Below are 14,502 nucleotides of genomic sequence, written 5' to 3'. Positions count from 1 at the left end.
TGTCCTTGGGAAATTTAGGGGCTCGGCCCCCACCCCCAGATTGGGCTCCAATCATCCCACCCTAGACTATAAAGGAAGGCAAGCAGACTGAGTCCCCACCGAGGGACTCTGGGCAGGGACAGAGACAGGCCAGCTCAGTGAGCCAAGCGCTCCCAGTAGGGCAGGTGAAGGACACCTGGCCCAAGCTGGGGAGACTTCCAACCTAAGCTGAGGCCTGGAGGACTCCTTGAAAATTCTGGTTCCTTTGGAGGTAGCAGAAATTAGCCACAGGGCTAGCATGTGCAAGGCCTGAGGTTCAATCCCCAGAACCGAAGGAAAACAGAAGCCAGGTGTGGTGGTGTGTACTTTGTAGTTCTAGTACTCGGGAGGCTGAGATAAGAGGATCGCAGTTTCGGGGCCTGTCTCAGTAATTTAGTGAGACCCTCAGCAACTTAGCAAGACCCTGTTTCATAATAAAAAACAAAATGGAAGCAGGGCGTGGTGCCTGGCACACGCTTGTAATCCCAGCATTTGGGAGGCTGAGACAGGAGGACCTGGGTTCCTGGACAGCCTCAGCTACTTAGTGAGGCCCTTTGCAACTCAATGAGACCCTGTTTCAAAATAAAGTATTAAAAACAGGGTTGGGAGTGTAGCTCAAGGTAGAATGTCCCTGGGTTCAATCCCCAGTACTGCAAATAAATAAATATAAATAAAATGGAGGTGGGAGTATAGCTCAGAGGTAAAATGTCCCTGGGTTCAAACCCTAGTACCCAAGCCAGGCGTGGCGGTGCACGATTGTAATCCTAGTACTTGGGGACTGAGACAGGAGGATGGCACAGGTTTGAAGACAGCCTCAGCTACTTAAGTGAGGCTCTCAGCAATTTAATGAGACCCTGTTTCCAAAAAAAAAAGTCTGAGAGTATAGCCCGGAGGTAGAAAAGCCCCTGGGTTCCACCCTCTGTAAAACACACACACACACACACACACACACACACACACACACACACACCCCTAGTACAAAAAAACCCCACTAAAACCCCACAAGACTAGGCCTTTGCATGTGAAAGGCAGCCCTTGGATTAAAAACTAGGAATCCCTGAGGCAGGAGGCTACCTCTCACAGCAACTTGCAATTTGCATGACAGAGTAAGTAGGGCATCCAGGCAGGGAGGGTCACCCCATTCTGCATTGTAAAACAGAGGCAGACCCCCCCCCCCATGCACAAATAAAAGGATCCACAGAGTCAGTGACTTCCAAACCAAACCCCTGGGGCAGGCCCCTGAGACACCCAAGACACCATTACTTGCAGAGAGGAAGGAGGGGAAGCCAGGCCAGGGCGGAGCCTCCCACTTCTGGGGGAGTGGCAGGTTTCGGGAAAATCCCCGGTGCCCGAAGCCCCACTGCAGAGCAGAGACCTTCCATGGAAGCGTGGGGAGTCCTGCGAGTGGAAGTAAAACAGACTCCTAGGCCTCTGGACAAACAGCTGAGCCGGCCGCATTCCAGCCGTGGGGGAGGGCGGCCGTGCAACTAGTAAATCAGCCGGCTCAACTCCTGGGTGCAGCTCCGTCCTGGGCAGGTCAGGGGGTCAGAAGCCAGAGGAAGCCAGAGTGACTCCCTGGAGGAAAAGGACCCACAGACACCAGAGAGGGGGCTGGGGCCACGGGGCCATCTGTACCAAGGACTCCACACAGGCTCAGGGGCAACACTGGGAGGAGGGCAAGGCCACTCAGAGCCAGCCAGCCAGCAACCCCAATGCCCTCAGCCCCTGCTGCACACCAGGCCCCTGCGTGCTGCTCTTATTACAGTTTTCAAGTAATCTGCTCATCGTAGAAAAAGCAAACATTACGGAGGAAAAAATCCTCCTTGAATCCGATAAGGTGAGGCAACATGTGGGTACACGTCCTGACCACCTTTGTATTCTGCATGAGCAGGGCCGGACACTAAGCGCTAACTCGCCAGCCGGAAGCTACCTGCAAGGTAAGCAGCATACCCCCACGTAGGAGAGGGGACAACGACTACCTGCTGACCGCAGGACACCAAGGCGAAGCAACTTGCTCAAGGTCACCGAGTTGGAAGTGGCCAGGCAGGTCTGGCCCAGGTCTGGCAAACTCCTGAGTCTAAGAGTTTGGGAGGCAGTGAAGGATGGCTCTCACACAAGAGTGGATGCCTAACCAAAACCCTGCGGTTAAACCCAAACCAGGTGTGGTGCACGCTTGTTAATCCCAGCATTTGGGAGGCTGAGACCAGAGGATCACGGTTCAAAGACAGCCTCAGCTACTTAGTGAAACTCAGTGAGACCCTGTTTCAAAATAAAGAATAAAGAATAAAAAATAAGACTGGGGGTGTAGCTCAGAGGTAGAATGCTCCTGGGTTCCATCCCTGGTACCACACAAAAAAATAAAAAATAAATAAAAGGCAGGGACCTTAGTGGGCACACTGCCACGGAGCTCGGAGCCACTAAGCAACTTGAGACTGGGAGCCTGGCCACTGGGTTGAGGGTGCTGGGGGGTGCTTGGCAGGGTACCTGTGGTTCATCCCACAAGTGCCTGAACCCCAGGCTGGCCTGGGGAGCCTGATCCGGAGTGGGGACCAGCAAGTTCTCTGCAGACAAGTCCAGGAACCAGGCCCCGCACTGCCTGGCATGGCACAGATCCTGCCTGTTCAGCAGGCTCCAGGGAGGCAGATGTGCCCGTGTGGGTCAGCTGCACAGCACACTCCCCCAGCCCGGCGCCTCTGGAGACGGCGCATCTGCACAGAGGGACACGCTCCCTGGAAGGAGTAGGGCAGGCCCAAAGCCGGACGCCTCGCACCGCACTGCACAGGAGCAGAGTAGGCCCAGAGGTGGGTCAGGGGCTGCTGCTGTGGTTTCCTAGAGACCAAGGTTATCAAGAGAATAAAGGAAGATGTTGTGGTGGTGGTTCTGGGGATGGAACCCAGTGGCATTCGACCTCCGAGCTACACCCCCTGCCCTATTTTTTATTCTTTATTTTGAAATAGGGTCTCAGGAAATTGCAGAGGGCCTCACTAAGTAGCTGAGGCTGTCTGCAAACAGCTACCCTCCGGTCTCAGCCTCCCGAATGCTGGGATTATAAGTGTGCGCCACACGCCTGGCTCCGCTCCTCCTTATTCTTAGACAGTGACTTTTGCCCCTTTCGTCACTTTGGCATCCCGAGTGCAGAGATGTTGCCTGTTGAAGGCGTGAGCGGGGCAGTGTCCCCACTCAAGACCTGAATGACAAGAAGCTCTGACCAGCGGACAGAGCAGGTCAGGCAGGTGAGACAGCAGATGCTGAGCCCCAAGCCGGAGCAGGCTCGCATTTCAGGAGTGTGAAGACCAGTCGGGCTGAGCACGTGCGGAAACCCACATGGCAAGAGGAAGAGGAGGGCGGTCAGAGCCTCGACCCCAAGGGGCACAGCCAGGAGCCTCAGTTTGACCTCTAGGAACCACCGACAGGCCTGGGCAGGGGCTCCGAGGCCTCCCTGCCCCTCTACACCTGCTCCCCTGACTGTGGTCCTGCCAGCTGCTACTCCACCTACTCAGCCCCCCCCCCCAGGCTCCCTGAGGTACCTTCTTGCCCCCTCCTGCAGCACATCAAGTCCCCTTCCTAAAGGTCTTCCTGTCTGAACCTGTCCAGGTCATGCGCACTGTTCTCCCTCCGCGCCTGACTGCACCTGTGCTAAAATGGTCCCTTCACACCGCCATGGAAACCTGGCATGGCGGTACACGCCTGGCATCCAGTACTTGGGAGGCTGAGACAGAGGATCACAGGTTCAGAGAATAGCCTCGGCAAGTCATCCAGATCCTTGGCAACTCAGCAAGACCCCGTTTCAAAAATAAAAAATAAAAATGGCTGGGGGTATAACTCGGAGGTAGAATGCTCCTGGGATCAATTCCCCGTAACAACACAAATGAAAACTGCTGTGGAGCCAGCATCGGTGGCACATGCCTGTAATTCCAGCTACTTGGGAGGCTGAGACATGATGATCACAAGTTCAAGGCCAGCTTCAGCAACTTAGCCAGATTGTGTCTCAAAAATAGTAAGGAGCCGGGCGTGGTGGTGCACGCTTGTAATTCCAGTGCTTGGGAGGCTGAGACAGGAGGATCACACAGGTTCAAAGCCAGCCACAGATTCTTAGTAAGGCTCTTAGCAACTTAGTAAGGCCTTTTTTCCAAATAAAGTATAAACTAGGTCTGGGATAGAAAGTCCCTGGGTTCTACCCCCAGTACCACAAAAAAAAAAAAAAAAAAAAAAGGAGCCAGGCGTTGTGGCACATGCCTGAAATCCCAGTATTCGGGAGGCTGAGACAGGAGGATCACAGTTTGCAGACAATCTCAGCTACTTAGTAAGGCCCTCTGCAACTCAGTGAGACCCTGTTTCAAAATAAAGAATAAAAAATAAGGCTGGGGGTATAGCTCAGAGGCAGAATGCTTCTGGGTTCCTTCCCCAGTAACCCCCCCCCACACACACACACACAGAAGGGAGCCATGTGTGGTGATGCATACTTGTAATCCCAGGACTTGGGAGGCTGAGACAGGAGGATCACAGGTTCAAGGACAGCCTCAGCAATTTAACAAGACTCTCAGCAACCTAGCAAGGCTGTTTCAAAACAAAAAAAATTTTGAAAAAGGGCTAGAGATGTAGCTTAAAGGTAAAATGCCCGAGTTCAGTCCCCAATACCACAAAATAATAGAAAAATGAATGAACCTGGGTGTAGTAGCACATACGTGTAACCCCAGTACTCGAGAGGCTGAGCCAGGAGGATCACGGGTTCATAGCCAGCCTCAGCAACCTCATAAAGCCCTCCACAACTTAGTGAGACCCTGTTTCAGACCAAAAAATAAAATAGGGCTGGGAGTGTAGCTCATAGGTAGAATGCCTCTGGGTTCAATCCCCAGAACAGTAAAAATGCAAATGAAAAAAAAAGTAAATAAATAAATAAATAAATGAAATGAAAAGGGCTGTCTGTGGGTGTATCTCATCGGTAGAGCGCTTGCCTAGCTAGCCCAAAGCCCTGAGCTCAGTCCCCAGTACTGAGGGGTGGTGGGGTAAATACGGGGACCACATGCTGAAAGTGTTACTGGATTAGTGGTGATTTTTTTCTTTTGGTTTCTCTGCCTCCCATATGGGGTAGATAAGAGGATCAAATGGGAGAAGGGATGGGGCTCCAGTGTCAGGTGTGAGGGTGGGCCTAGCTGGGTCCGGCTGGAGGAACCGGCCTGGCTTTCTGAGGGTGCAGGTCTCTCTCCAGCCATGTTAACTGGCGTAGAAACACTGAACAGGCACAAAAGCCGGAAGCCGAGGACGTGGGGAGAGAGGCAACTTCAGGAGGCCCACAGGCCGAGGAGCCCAGGTCTCCAAGTTGGACACTGGGCAGAAGTAGTCGCTGGGGATGCTCCCAGGCTAGAGCACCGTGTCTGGAAAGGGCTTCCTAGAAAGAAACACACTCTCCACTACCCCTATCTTCTAAAGATCATTCAACCTCGGTCTCTTGTCCTGCCGTCCACCCTTTGCCAGTGACCAGGCCATCCTCTGGGCCACCTCTCTGCTCCGTCCCATGCGAGGCCTGCTGACCTGCAGTCGACCCCGTCCCCTTGCCACACGCCTGTGCCTTGGGATGAGCCTGAGAGCTCCCCGCGGGCAGCTGATCCAGTGAGTTCCTTCTCTTCTTGGTGCTCCAATCACCCCCTAACGTGGCCAGCCAGGAGAGGATTCTGGGTTAATAGGACACCTCCCACCCTGACACCCACCTGGAAAAAACCCTCTGCCTGAGGACATGCTAGAACACTCACCCCATCTTCCCTTCCAGTGTCTGCCTGGGTTTAGCCCCTGCCGGGGCATGTCTTGTCCTCTTCATTCTTTTTGGACTGGGGATTCAACCCAGGGGTATTCTACCTCTGAGCTAGCCTTATTTTTCTTTAAAATAGCTTCTCACTGAGTTCCTGAGGGTCTCACTAAGTTGCTGAGACTGGCCCTCAAACCTGTGATCCTCCTAAGGACTGAAATTACAGGTGTGTGCCACTGTGCCTGGCTCCTCCCCAGTCTTCCTTCTCAAGAGCTCAACCCGGAGACCAGCACAGGTGCAGAGGATAACTGCATAGGGGAGGCTTGGATTGGGCTCCCTACTCTAAGCAGCAGGCTCAATTGTGCCCCAGGGAGGAAGGAAGGAGAGGATCCCCAGGCTAACCCCTGCTGGCACTGCTGGGGCACCTCCACTAATGGGTCCCCAGGAGACCAAGGTGTGGCCAAGCTGAGCCCATCTGTCCTGAAGTGTGGGGTGAGCTGGACCCCCAGTCTCTCAACAGCTCAGGCAGTTCCACTGACCTGCTGGCGGGGCCATGCCCAGCACAGGATTGCACTCTTGGGTTGGCCGAGAGAGGAGGTGCTGCACCCGCCCTGGCCTTCCTGCTCTCTAGGAACACACAAGTGGGGTCTCCCGCCCTCCTTGCTCAGGTCCCCCGCTGCCTGTCTCTAATCAAGCAGCTGCTCCCTGCCTCGACATCCTGTGTGTGGCTTTGGCCTCCTGTCTGGCGGATGTGAGAACACCCCTGCACCTCCTACTGACAGGAGTGGCAGGCGGGGCTCAAGCCCCGGGGCAGCTGCTGACCTCTCCGGCTTCAGTCCATGCCAACTCAAATGCCCGTGGCCATTGTTGCCTCCGGAACCCCAACCTCCCAGCAGTACCGAGCAGGGCCCTGGCTGGCAGCCTGGCTGGGAAAACCTCTGTGGAAGTGTTTGTTTCCAAGGAGGTGGGGTTGAGGGGAACACAGACCCGGGGGAGGGGGACAGAGGACTGTCATCACTAGGGTTGTTGGGAGATAAAGGAGTGATGGCCAGATGTTACTTCAAGCACTCTCATTGAATTCTTCCAGCTGCTTATGAAATGACAGATCCAGGGTAGTACACGTTCCAAATATAAGAGTCCTAGTCCCAGTCTGAACTGCCTGACCCCAGAATCCTCTGCTCATTTCCAGCCACTCTCCCAGAGAGGCAGGGCCCTGCCACCCTAAGTCAGACAATGTGGGAAGCAAGGGCTGGCTGCGGCTGGATGCAGAGCCCCTCAGAGAAGACAGACAGCTGGCCTGGGGCTGGGGTGGGCAGACTGCCTGGCGCATCCCAGGGCTCCCTTCCTGCCTGGAAACCAAATGCCTGTTAAAGGTGTCAGCTGAGGGAGGAAGGAACCATGCCAGTGTGACCCACAGCTGTATCCCCAGTGACACATGACGAGGTGCTCAAACTATTTTAGGAACCCCAGATCCTTGCTCAAATGTCCCTTTTGTTGTATGTTACTGGGGATTGAAACCAGGGCCATTCTACCTCTCAGCTACACCTTCAGCACTACTTTGTTTTTATTTATTTATTTACTTATTTATTTTTGCAGCACTGGGGATGGAACCCAGGGGCATTCTACTTCTGAGCTACCCCACCCCAGCCCTATTTTTTATTCTTTATTTTGAAACAGAATCTCACTAAGTTGCAAAGGACCTAAGTAGCTGAGGCTGTCCGGGAACCGCGATCCTCCTGTTTCAGCTTCCCAAATGTTAGGATTACAAGCATGCGCCACCATACCTGGCTTTTATTTTTATCTTGAAACAGAATTTTACTAGTTTGATGAGTCTTACTACTTGTGGAGGCTGTCCTCAAACCAGCAAGTCTCAGCTCCCGAGTTTGGGATTACAAGCGTGCACTACTTCTTCCTGACCATCTTTTATTTATTTATTTATTTATTTATTTATTTATTTATTTATTTACGGGTCTGGGATGAAACCCAGGGGCATTTGACCTCCGAGCTACACCCCCTGCCATATTATTTTTTATTCTTTATTTTGAAACCGGGTCTCACTGAGTTGCAGAGGGCCCCACTAAGTAGCTGAGGCTGTCCGTGAACCGCGATCCTCCGGTCTCAGCCTCCTGAATGCTGGGATTACAAGCATGCGCCACCACGCCCGGCTCTTCCTGACCATCTCTTAAAGCTGCAACCCTACCACCAGGAGGGATCTCAACTCTGCCTAGGTCTTTTCACTCTATAACCCATGTCACCTGCTACCGCTTTATTTATTACTTACATTGACTTTCTGTCATTCATGTTCCTCACCCTTTAGAAAAAAAACTCCATGATGACAGAGACCCTTGCTTTGTTTAAGGATTATATTCAGTATCTAGAACAATGCTGGGCACACAAGAAGCCTCAGTAAACACCTGTCAGATCAATAAGTGAACAGTTGTACAGCCTGGGGATTAATAGGGCAAAGACTTCTCCGATCACTGACCCCAGAGTATAGAGGTGAGGCCCACAGGGTCCTCAGGGAACTTCGTACCCTATTCTCAGGAGCTGGGTCAAGAGGAACGCCATGCTGATGCCATCTCTGTCACCCTGCCAGGGATGTCCTTGCAGACTGTGCCTCAGACCCTGACCCCAGGACACCCTGCTCCTTGAAGAGGAGAATCTTTGAATATTATTATTATTATTATTTATTTGGTACTGGGGATGGGACCCAGGGGGGATTTTACCTCCAAGCTACCCCACTAGCCCTATTTTTTATTCTTCCTTTCCTCTCTCTCTCTCTCTCTCTCTCTCTCTCTCTCTCTCTCTCTCTCTGGTGGTACTGGGGTTCCTGGAAGCCCTTCTACCTCCGGGCTACACTCCCAGACCTATTTTATATTTTTATTTGGAAACAGGGTCTTTTAAGCCAGTGCGGCTGGCTTCGAACCTGCGCTATCCTCTTGTCTCTGCCTCCCAAGTGCAGGGATTACAAGCGTGCGCCACCATGCCCGGCTTTATTCTTTATTTTGAAATAGGGTCTCACTGAGTTGCAAAGGGCCTCACTAAGTAGTAGCTGAGGCTGCCCACAAACCATAATCCTCCTGTCTCAGTCTCCCAAATGCTGGGATTACAAGCCTGTACCACCCTTACAATAGTAATATTGTAGCCAGGCACAGTGGCACATAGCTTTATTCCCAGTCCTTAGGAGGCTGAGACAGGAGGATCACAGGTTCAAGGCCAGCCTCAGCAACCTAATGAGACCCTCAGTAACTTGGCCTGTTTTAAAATAAAAAAATAGCTAGGCATGGTGGCACAATCGTTGGGAGGCTGAAACTGGAGGATCACAGGTTTGAGGCCAGCCTCAGGAAGTACTGAGACTTTCATCAACCTAGCAAGACTCTATTTTAAAATAAAAATGGGACTGGGGGTATAGCTCAGAGGTAGAACACCCTTGGTTCAATCCCCAGTACCACAAAATAAATTAAATAAATAAATAAGTAAATAAATAAGGGCTAGGGGTATAACTCAGAGGTAGAACACAGTTCAATCAGCAGTACTAAAATATTAATGAGCTGGGCATGGTGGTGCACGCTTGTAATCCCAGCATTCGGGAGGCTGAGACTAGAGGGTCGCAGTTCGTGCACAGCCTCAGCTACTTAGTGAGGCTCTCTCTAACTTAGTGAGACCCTGTTTCAAAATAAAGAATAAAAAATAGGGCAGGGGGTGTAGCTCGGAGGTTGAATGCCCCTAATTCAATCCCCAGACCCGCAAAAAAAAAAAAAAAAAAAAAAAGAATGAAGCCAGGTGTGGTGGCGCGTGCTTATAATCCCAGCATTTGGGCGGCTAAGACAGGAGAATCGTAGTTCGCAGACATCCTCAGCTACTTAATGAGGTTCTTTGCAACTCAGTGAGACCCTGTTTCAAAATAAAGAATAAAAAATAGGGCTGGGGGTATAGTGCAGAGGTAGAATGCCCCAGTACTGCAAAAAAAAAAAAAAAAAAAATTAATGGATAAATATTAGTGTTATTTACTGGAGTCAAACAGCTCTTTGCCCGGTGTCCCTTTCATCAAACCCTTAGGAACACTGAGTCAGGTACCTGGAGAGAAAGCTCTAGTCTCTGCCGAATTCCTGAAGGGTAGAGTCAGGTACCTCGCAGTTTCCCCATCCCCACGCCCAGCCCAGCGGAGCCTCTCCTAGCTCAAGAATTCACCTTGGTTCCTGGGAAGGAGAAGGAGCTGTGTGACTTCAAAGGACCAGTTTCCTCTGAGGTTGGGCAGAGATTGAAAGTCACCCCAGAGGGACCTGGGGAATTACCACAGGGCACAGCAAGGGAGGGTCTCCTGGGGTGCCCTAGGAGGCCAGGGCCAGGGCCAGCAACAATGCCGATGGCCCCTGGAGGCCACCCATCTTCTATCCCGTACTCTTGTTTGTTCCTGCAAACTCCCTGGGCAGAGGACACCAAGTTGCCAGGACGATCTGGGGGCCTCAGCCAAGAGGAGCCGGGACAGTGATATCCTGATAAGGTGAGAGCTGAGGATAAATGAGCCCAGACGGCCAGCCCAGAGAGACAACACTGGCCCCACTGGCCTCTCAATTGTTGCTCTGGATTCACCTGGAAAGACCAGGAAACAGCCTCCTACCACACGGCTCCTGGAGGCTGGGGTCTCCCACAGGATGGCAGAGGGCCATGGACTGATGGCACACTCCCATCTCCTGCTGCCTTCTATGCCAGAAGGAGGGCCCAGTCAGTCCTAGCAGGGAAGGACACGCCCCCCCCCCAAATGAAGTTGAAAGGGGCACTGTGGAATTTCCAGACAATCTCCTTAAGGACAACAGAACAGCACAGGAATGCACTGCCCTGCCCCGTAACTGGAGTGTACAGTGTACAGGGCGAGCTCTCCAGGCCTGGGCGAAAGCAAAGCAGATTAGATTCTATACTCAGGCATGGCCCTCCTGCTGGAGTCTGACCATGAGCCCCGATTCTTGACTCTCCAAAGAGCCAGGGGCAGTATCAAGGGCCAGGGGCACAGGACGTCAGGTAAGGAGAGGCCCCTGACCCCTATTCCTGAGAAGCATCCTTGCTGAAAAAGTTCTGAACTCCGGAGACTTTACAAGATCACAAAATCAGCCAGGAGCAGTGGTGCACACCTGTCATCCCAGTACTTGGGAGGCAAAGACAAGAGGATCACAGGTCTGGGGCCGGCCTCAGCAACTTAGCAAGGCTCTGCTTTAAAAAAAGGGCTGGGGGCATAGCTCAGAGGTAGAACACCCCTAGTACCAACAAAACAAAACAAAAAACAAAATTACAAAATCACGCCCCCTCAGCTGGTTTTGGGACAGAGAACAACAAACTTCCTCAGTCCGTCAAGCACTTCCAAAAGTCTTCAGCCATTACACTTTTTATGCTTCCTGGTTAAGGTAACAAGTTCCCATCCTTGGGTGCTGCTATGTGCCAGGCTACACAGGCTCCCAGTATCTTCACCTCCACAGCAACATCTGCTCAAACAACATCAGCCTGGTTAAGAGACCCAGCTAAGGTCCTACAGCAGGGACCTGAAAAGACATTCAACACCTTAATGAACTTCATGTTTAAGCAAAAGACCGTCAGCAGGAGGGAGACTTTCCTGCTTTACACCTTCTAAAATCTTTCATTTTTTCCATCTTGAGCTCCTATTTCTCTTTTTATTTGGGGGGAGGAGGAGGAAGGATACTGGGGATTGAACTCAGGGGCATTCTACCACTGAGCTATACCCACAGCCCCTTTTATATTCTGAGACAGGGTCTCCTAAGTTGCCAAGTTGGCCAGGAACTTGCCATCCTCCTACCTCAGCCTCCCAAGTAGCTGGAAGTACCCGGGATTACAAGCAATGCCACTGCACTTGGCTCCGTTCTTTTTTTTTTTTTTTAGTTTTTAAATGAACAGTGGTCATGACAGGCACGGTGACACATACTTGTAATCCCAGTACTTGGGAGGCTGAGACAGGAGGATTGCAGGTTCCAGCTGGCCTCAGCTACTTAGTGAGGCCCTCTACCACTTAGTGAAACCCTGTTTCAAAACAAAGAATAAAAACAGGGCTGAGAGCTGGACGTGATGGCGCACGCTTGTAATTCCAGCGTTCGGGAGGTTGAGACCAGAGGACCGGGGTTCGCAGATGCCCTCCGCAACTTAGCAAGGCTCTGTTGAGACCTTGTTTCAAAATAAAGAATAAAAAACAGGGCAGGGTGTGTAGCTCAGAGGTCCAATGCCCCTGGGTTCCACCCCCAGACCTGCAAAATAAACAAACAAACAAACAAACAAAAAACCAGGGCTGAATGGGTTGCTCAGAGAAATAGAATGCCCCTGGATTCAATCCCCAGTATTGCCAAAATAAATACATGAAAGAATGAAAAAATGAACAGGGGTAGCCTGGGACCTAGTCTTTTCTTCCTTTAATACTGTTACCTACTAAAAAGTTACCATTACATTAGTATAGTTAAATTTGCCACCAAAGGAGACACTCCATTATTCACGAAACAGTAGAGACGTAGAATAACTCCAGACCTTGAAAATGCTCTTCCAGGCTAACTTGAGAGCAGAGGAACAAGTTCTAGTCAGAGTCCCATCCTGACAGCCATGATCAAGCTGTGGCCAAGACAGCTTAAGGAAACCAAACTCTCATTCCTTGTCCATAAAATGACGTCTCTCCCACGACCTTCCGGTACTTCCCGGTGCCCCTGATCGGAGATCCAGTCTTCCTCAAAAGCCTCTTCCGAGCTGGCTTCCCCTGGGTGGGCCAGAGCTCTTCCTTTCCACCTGCATTTCCTTGTCACCCTGACACACCCATTCCCTTCCTGCTCACAATCTTTCTGCAAGATCCTGAGTTACAAACACTTGCAGAGGGTCCCCAGTGCCCAGGTTACAGCAGCTGGCATCGACATGCGGATCCCCAGGGAAAGGGGCCCAGAGCCTAAGCTCCGCCCTCCGCGCCCAAAGCTCACCTGTCTCGTGGGAGAATCTCAGACCACACCTCAGCTGCCCTGGTTACAGTCGGTTCTCCCCACAACCAAGGCCCAGCGTGTCCACCCGCCGTCCAGCCAGAGCAAACCAAGACACACTTTCTTTGGCAAGAATTTTCCACACCTCGCCAAGTCAAACAGTACAAACCTCACCTCTTTGCGTGGAAAAGACCAGGTCTCAGTATCGTCGCCTAAAGGTGCCCAAAGCAACTCCGGCCAGAGACAGGCCCCCGGACTGAAGTCCCTCCCGCGGGCTTCCTGCGTCCAGGGATTAGGAGGCACAAAAGGGCCGCCGGGAGAGCGCCCAGATGGCAGGGGCAGGGGCTAAGCCGCCCAGGTGACGCGCTGCGGCCGCCGCGGCCGGGCCTTGCACGTGGGCCCGGGCCTCGCCTCCCCGCGGTGTCCCGCACCCGGCCGGCAGGCACCTGCTCTCCCGCTCCCGAGAGCGACGCTATTGTGCAAACTCAAAACCCAAGTTTGGTCATCGGGGCGGGGCGGGCACAGAGAAGTTCCCAGCCGCACAACCTACAGGTGTCTTCTCCCGTCGAGCCGACGACGGCGACCCGGCCCGGAGCCCAGGGGTCGCGGCCTCCCCCGCGCCCCGCCGGGAGCCCCACCGCGACGGCCCGCGCCTCACCTGGAACCCGGGCCGGCCCCGCCCGAGGCCTCGGAGTCCCGGCGCCGCCGCCGGCCCGCGGGCTGCTCGCTCCTTCCTGCTCACCTCCGGCGCGGCGGCCGGGGGCGGAGCCGCCGCTATTTACATAAAGGGCGAGCCGCCGGGCCGCGGGTGCCCAGCGCCGGCTGGCCCCGCCCCGCCCGCCGAGCGCCGACGGGGCGGGGGCGTGGCCGGGGCCCCGGGGGCGTGGCCGCGCCCCGGCCAATCCGCGGCCCCGGGAGCGCGGGGGCGGGGCCGGGCGTGAATATGCACGAGGTGCCGACGGCCCGCCCCGGCCTCACCTGCACGCACCTGGCCGCAGGACGGCGCGCCGCGCCCAGTATCCCGCCGCCCCCTGGAGGAAGAAATAGTACCTGGGACCCGCGGGAGTCCCGGGCCCCTCCCCAACGGGGCTCCAGGCGGGAGCCGCCCCTCCCACCGCTCGCCCGAGCTGTCGGAAGAGGAGCGCCACCAGGCCGCTTCTCCTGAGCGCGCTAAGCCGGGAATGGGTGGCCGGCGGGCACGGGGCCAGGTTCCAGGACCCACAGTTGTTTGGAGACCAGGGCATCGCAGTGAGACGCCTTCGTTAGGGGAGGGTAGACTCCCCCTTCGCGCCCCAGCGGGGACAGGCACAGGGACAAGGTCAGGGACTGGGCCGCAGCTTTTGGCTGAAGTAGAGGCGAGGTGGGTTTAGAAATGTCTCCAAGTCAGGGACGCGAACCGAGCACTCCAGAGGATGGCTGCTTTTGGCCCCTCCAAGCGACTGGGTGCAGGTCACACCAACATGGCCACTCTCGGCCACACTTCTACCCAGGTGGGGTTGTACCCAAAGGAAGAACGGCAGCGCACTCAACTCCCTCCCACAGTACCCTTCAGGAGCCCTCACTTTTTATGCACCCTAGGGAAAGGCTTGAGGTCTCAGTCCTGCCCTCCAAGGGTCTTTCTTCCCTGGGTCATGTAAGGGGGTGAGCAGAGGGTGGGAATGGTTCAACATATCCAGCCACAGCAGGGGAAACAATTCAATATTTAATGGCTTTGGCTTTATGGCACGAAGCAGGCACCCTCTTGTTAAAGGCACAGAGTACTCTTCTGGCCACTTCCTGGGCCTC

Source organism: Muscardinus avellanarius (assembly GCF_963383645.1).
Source record: "Muscardinus avellanarius genome assembly, chromosome: 16".
In the NCBI taxonomy this organism is placed as follows: Eukaryota; Metazoa; Chordata; class Mammalia; order Rodentia; family Gliridae; genus Muscardinus; species Muscardinus avellanarius.
The sequence above is the reverse complement of the archived record's forward strand: the minus strand, read 5'-3'. Positions refer to the sequence as shown.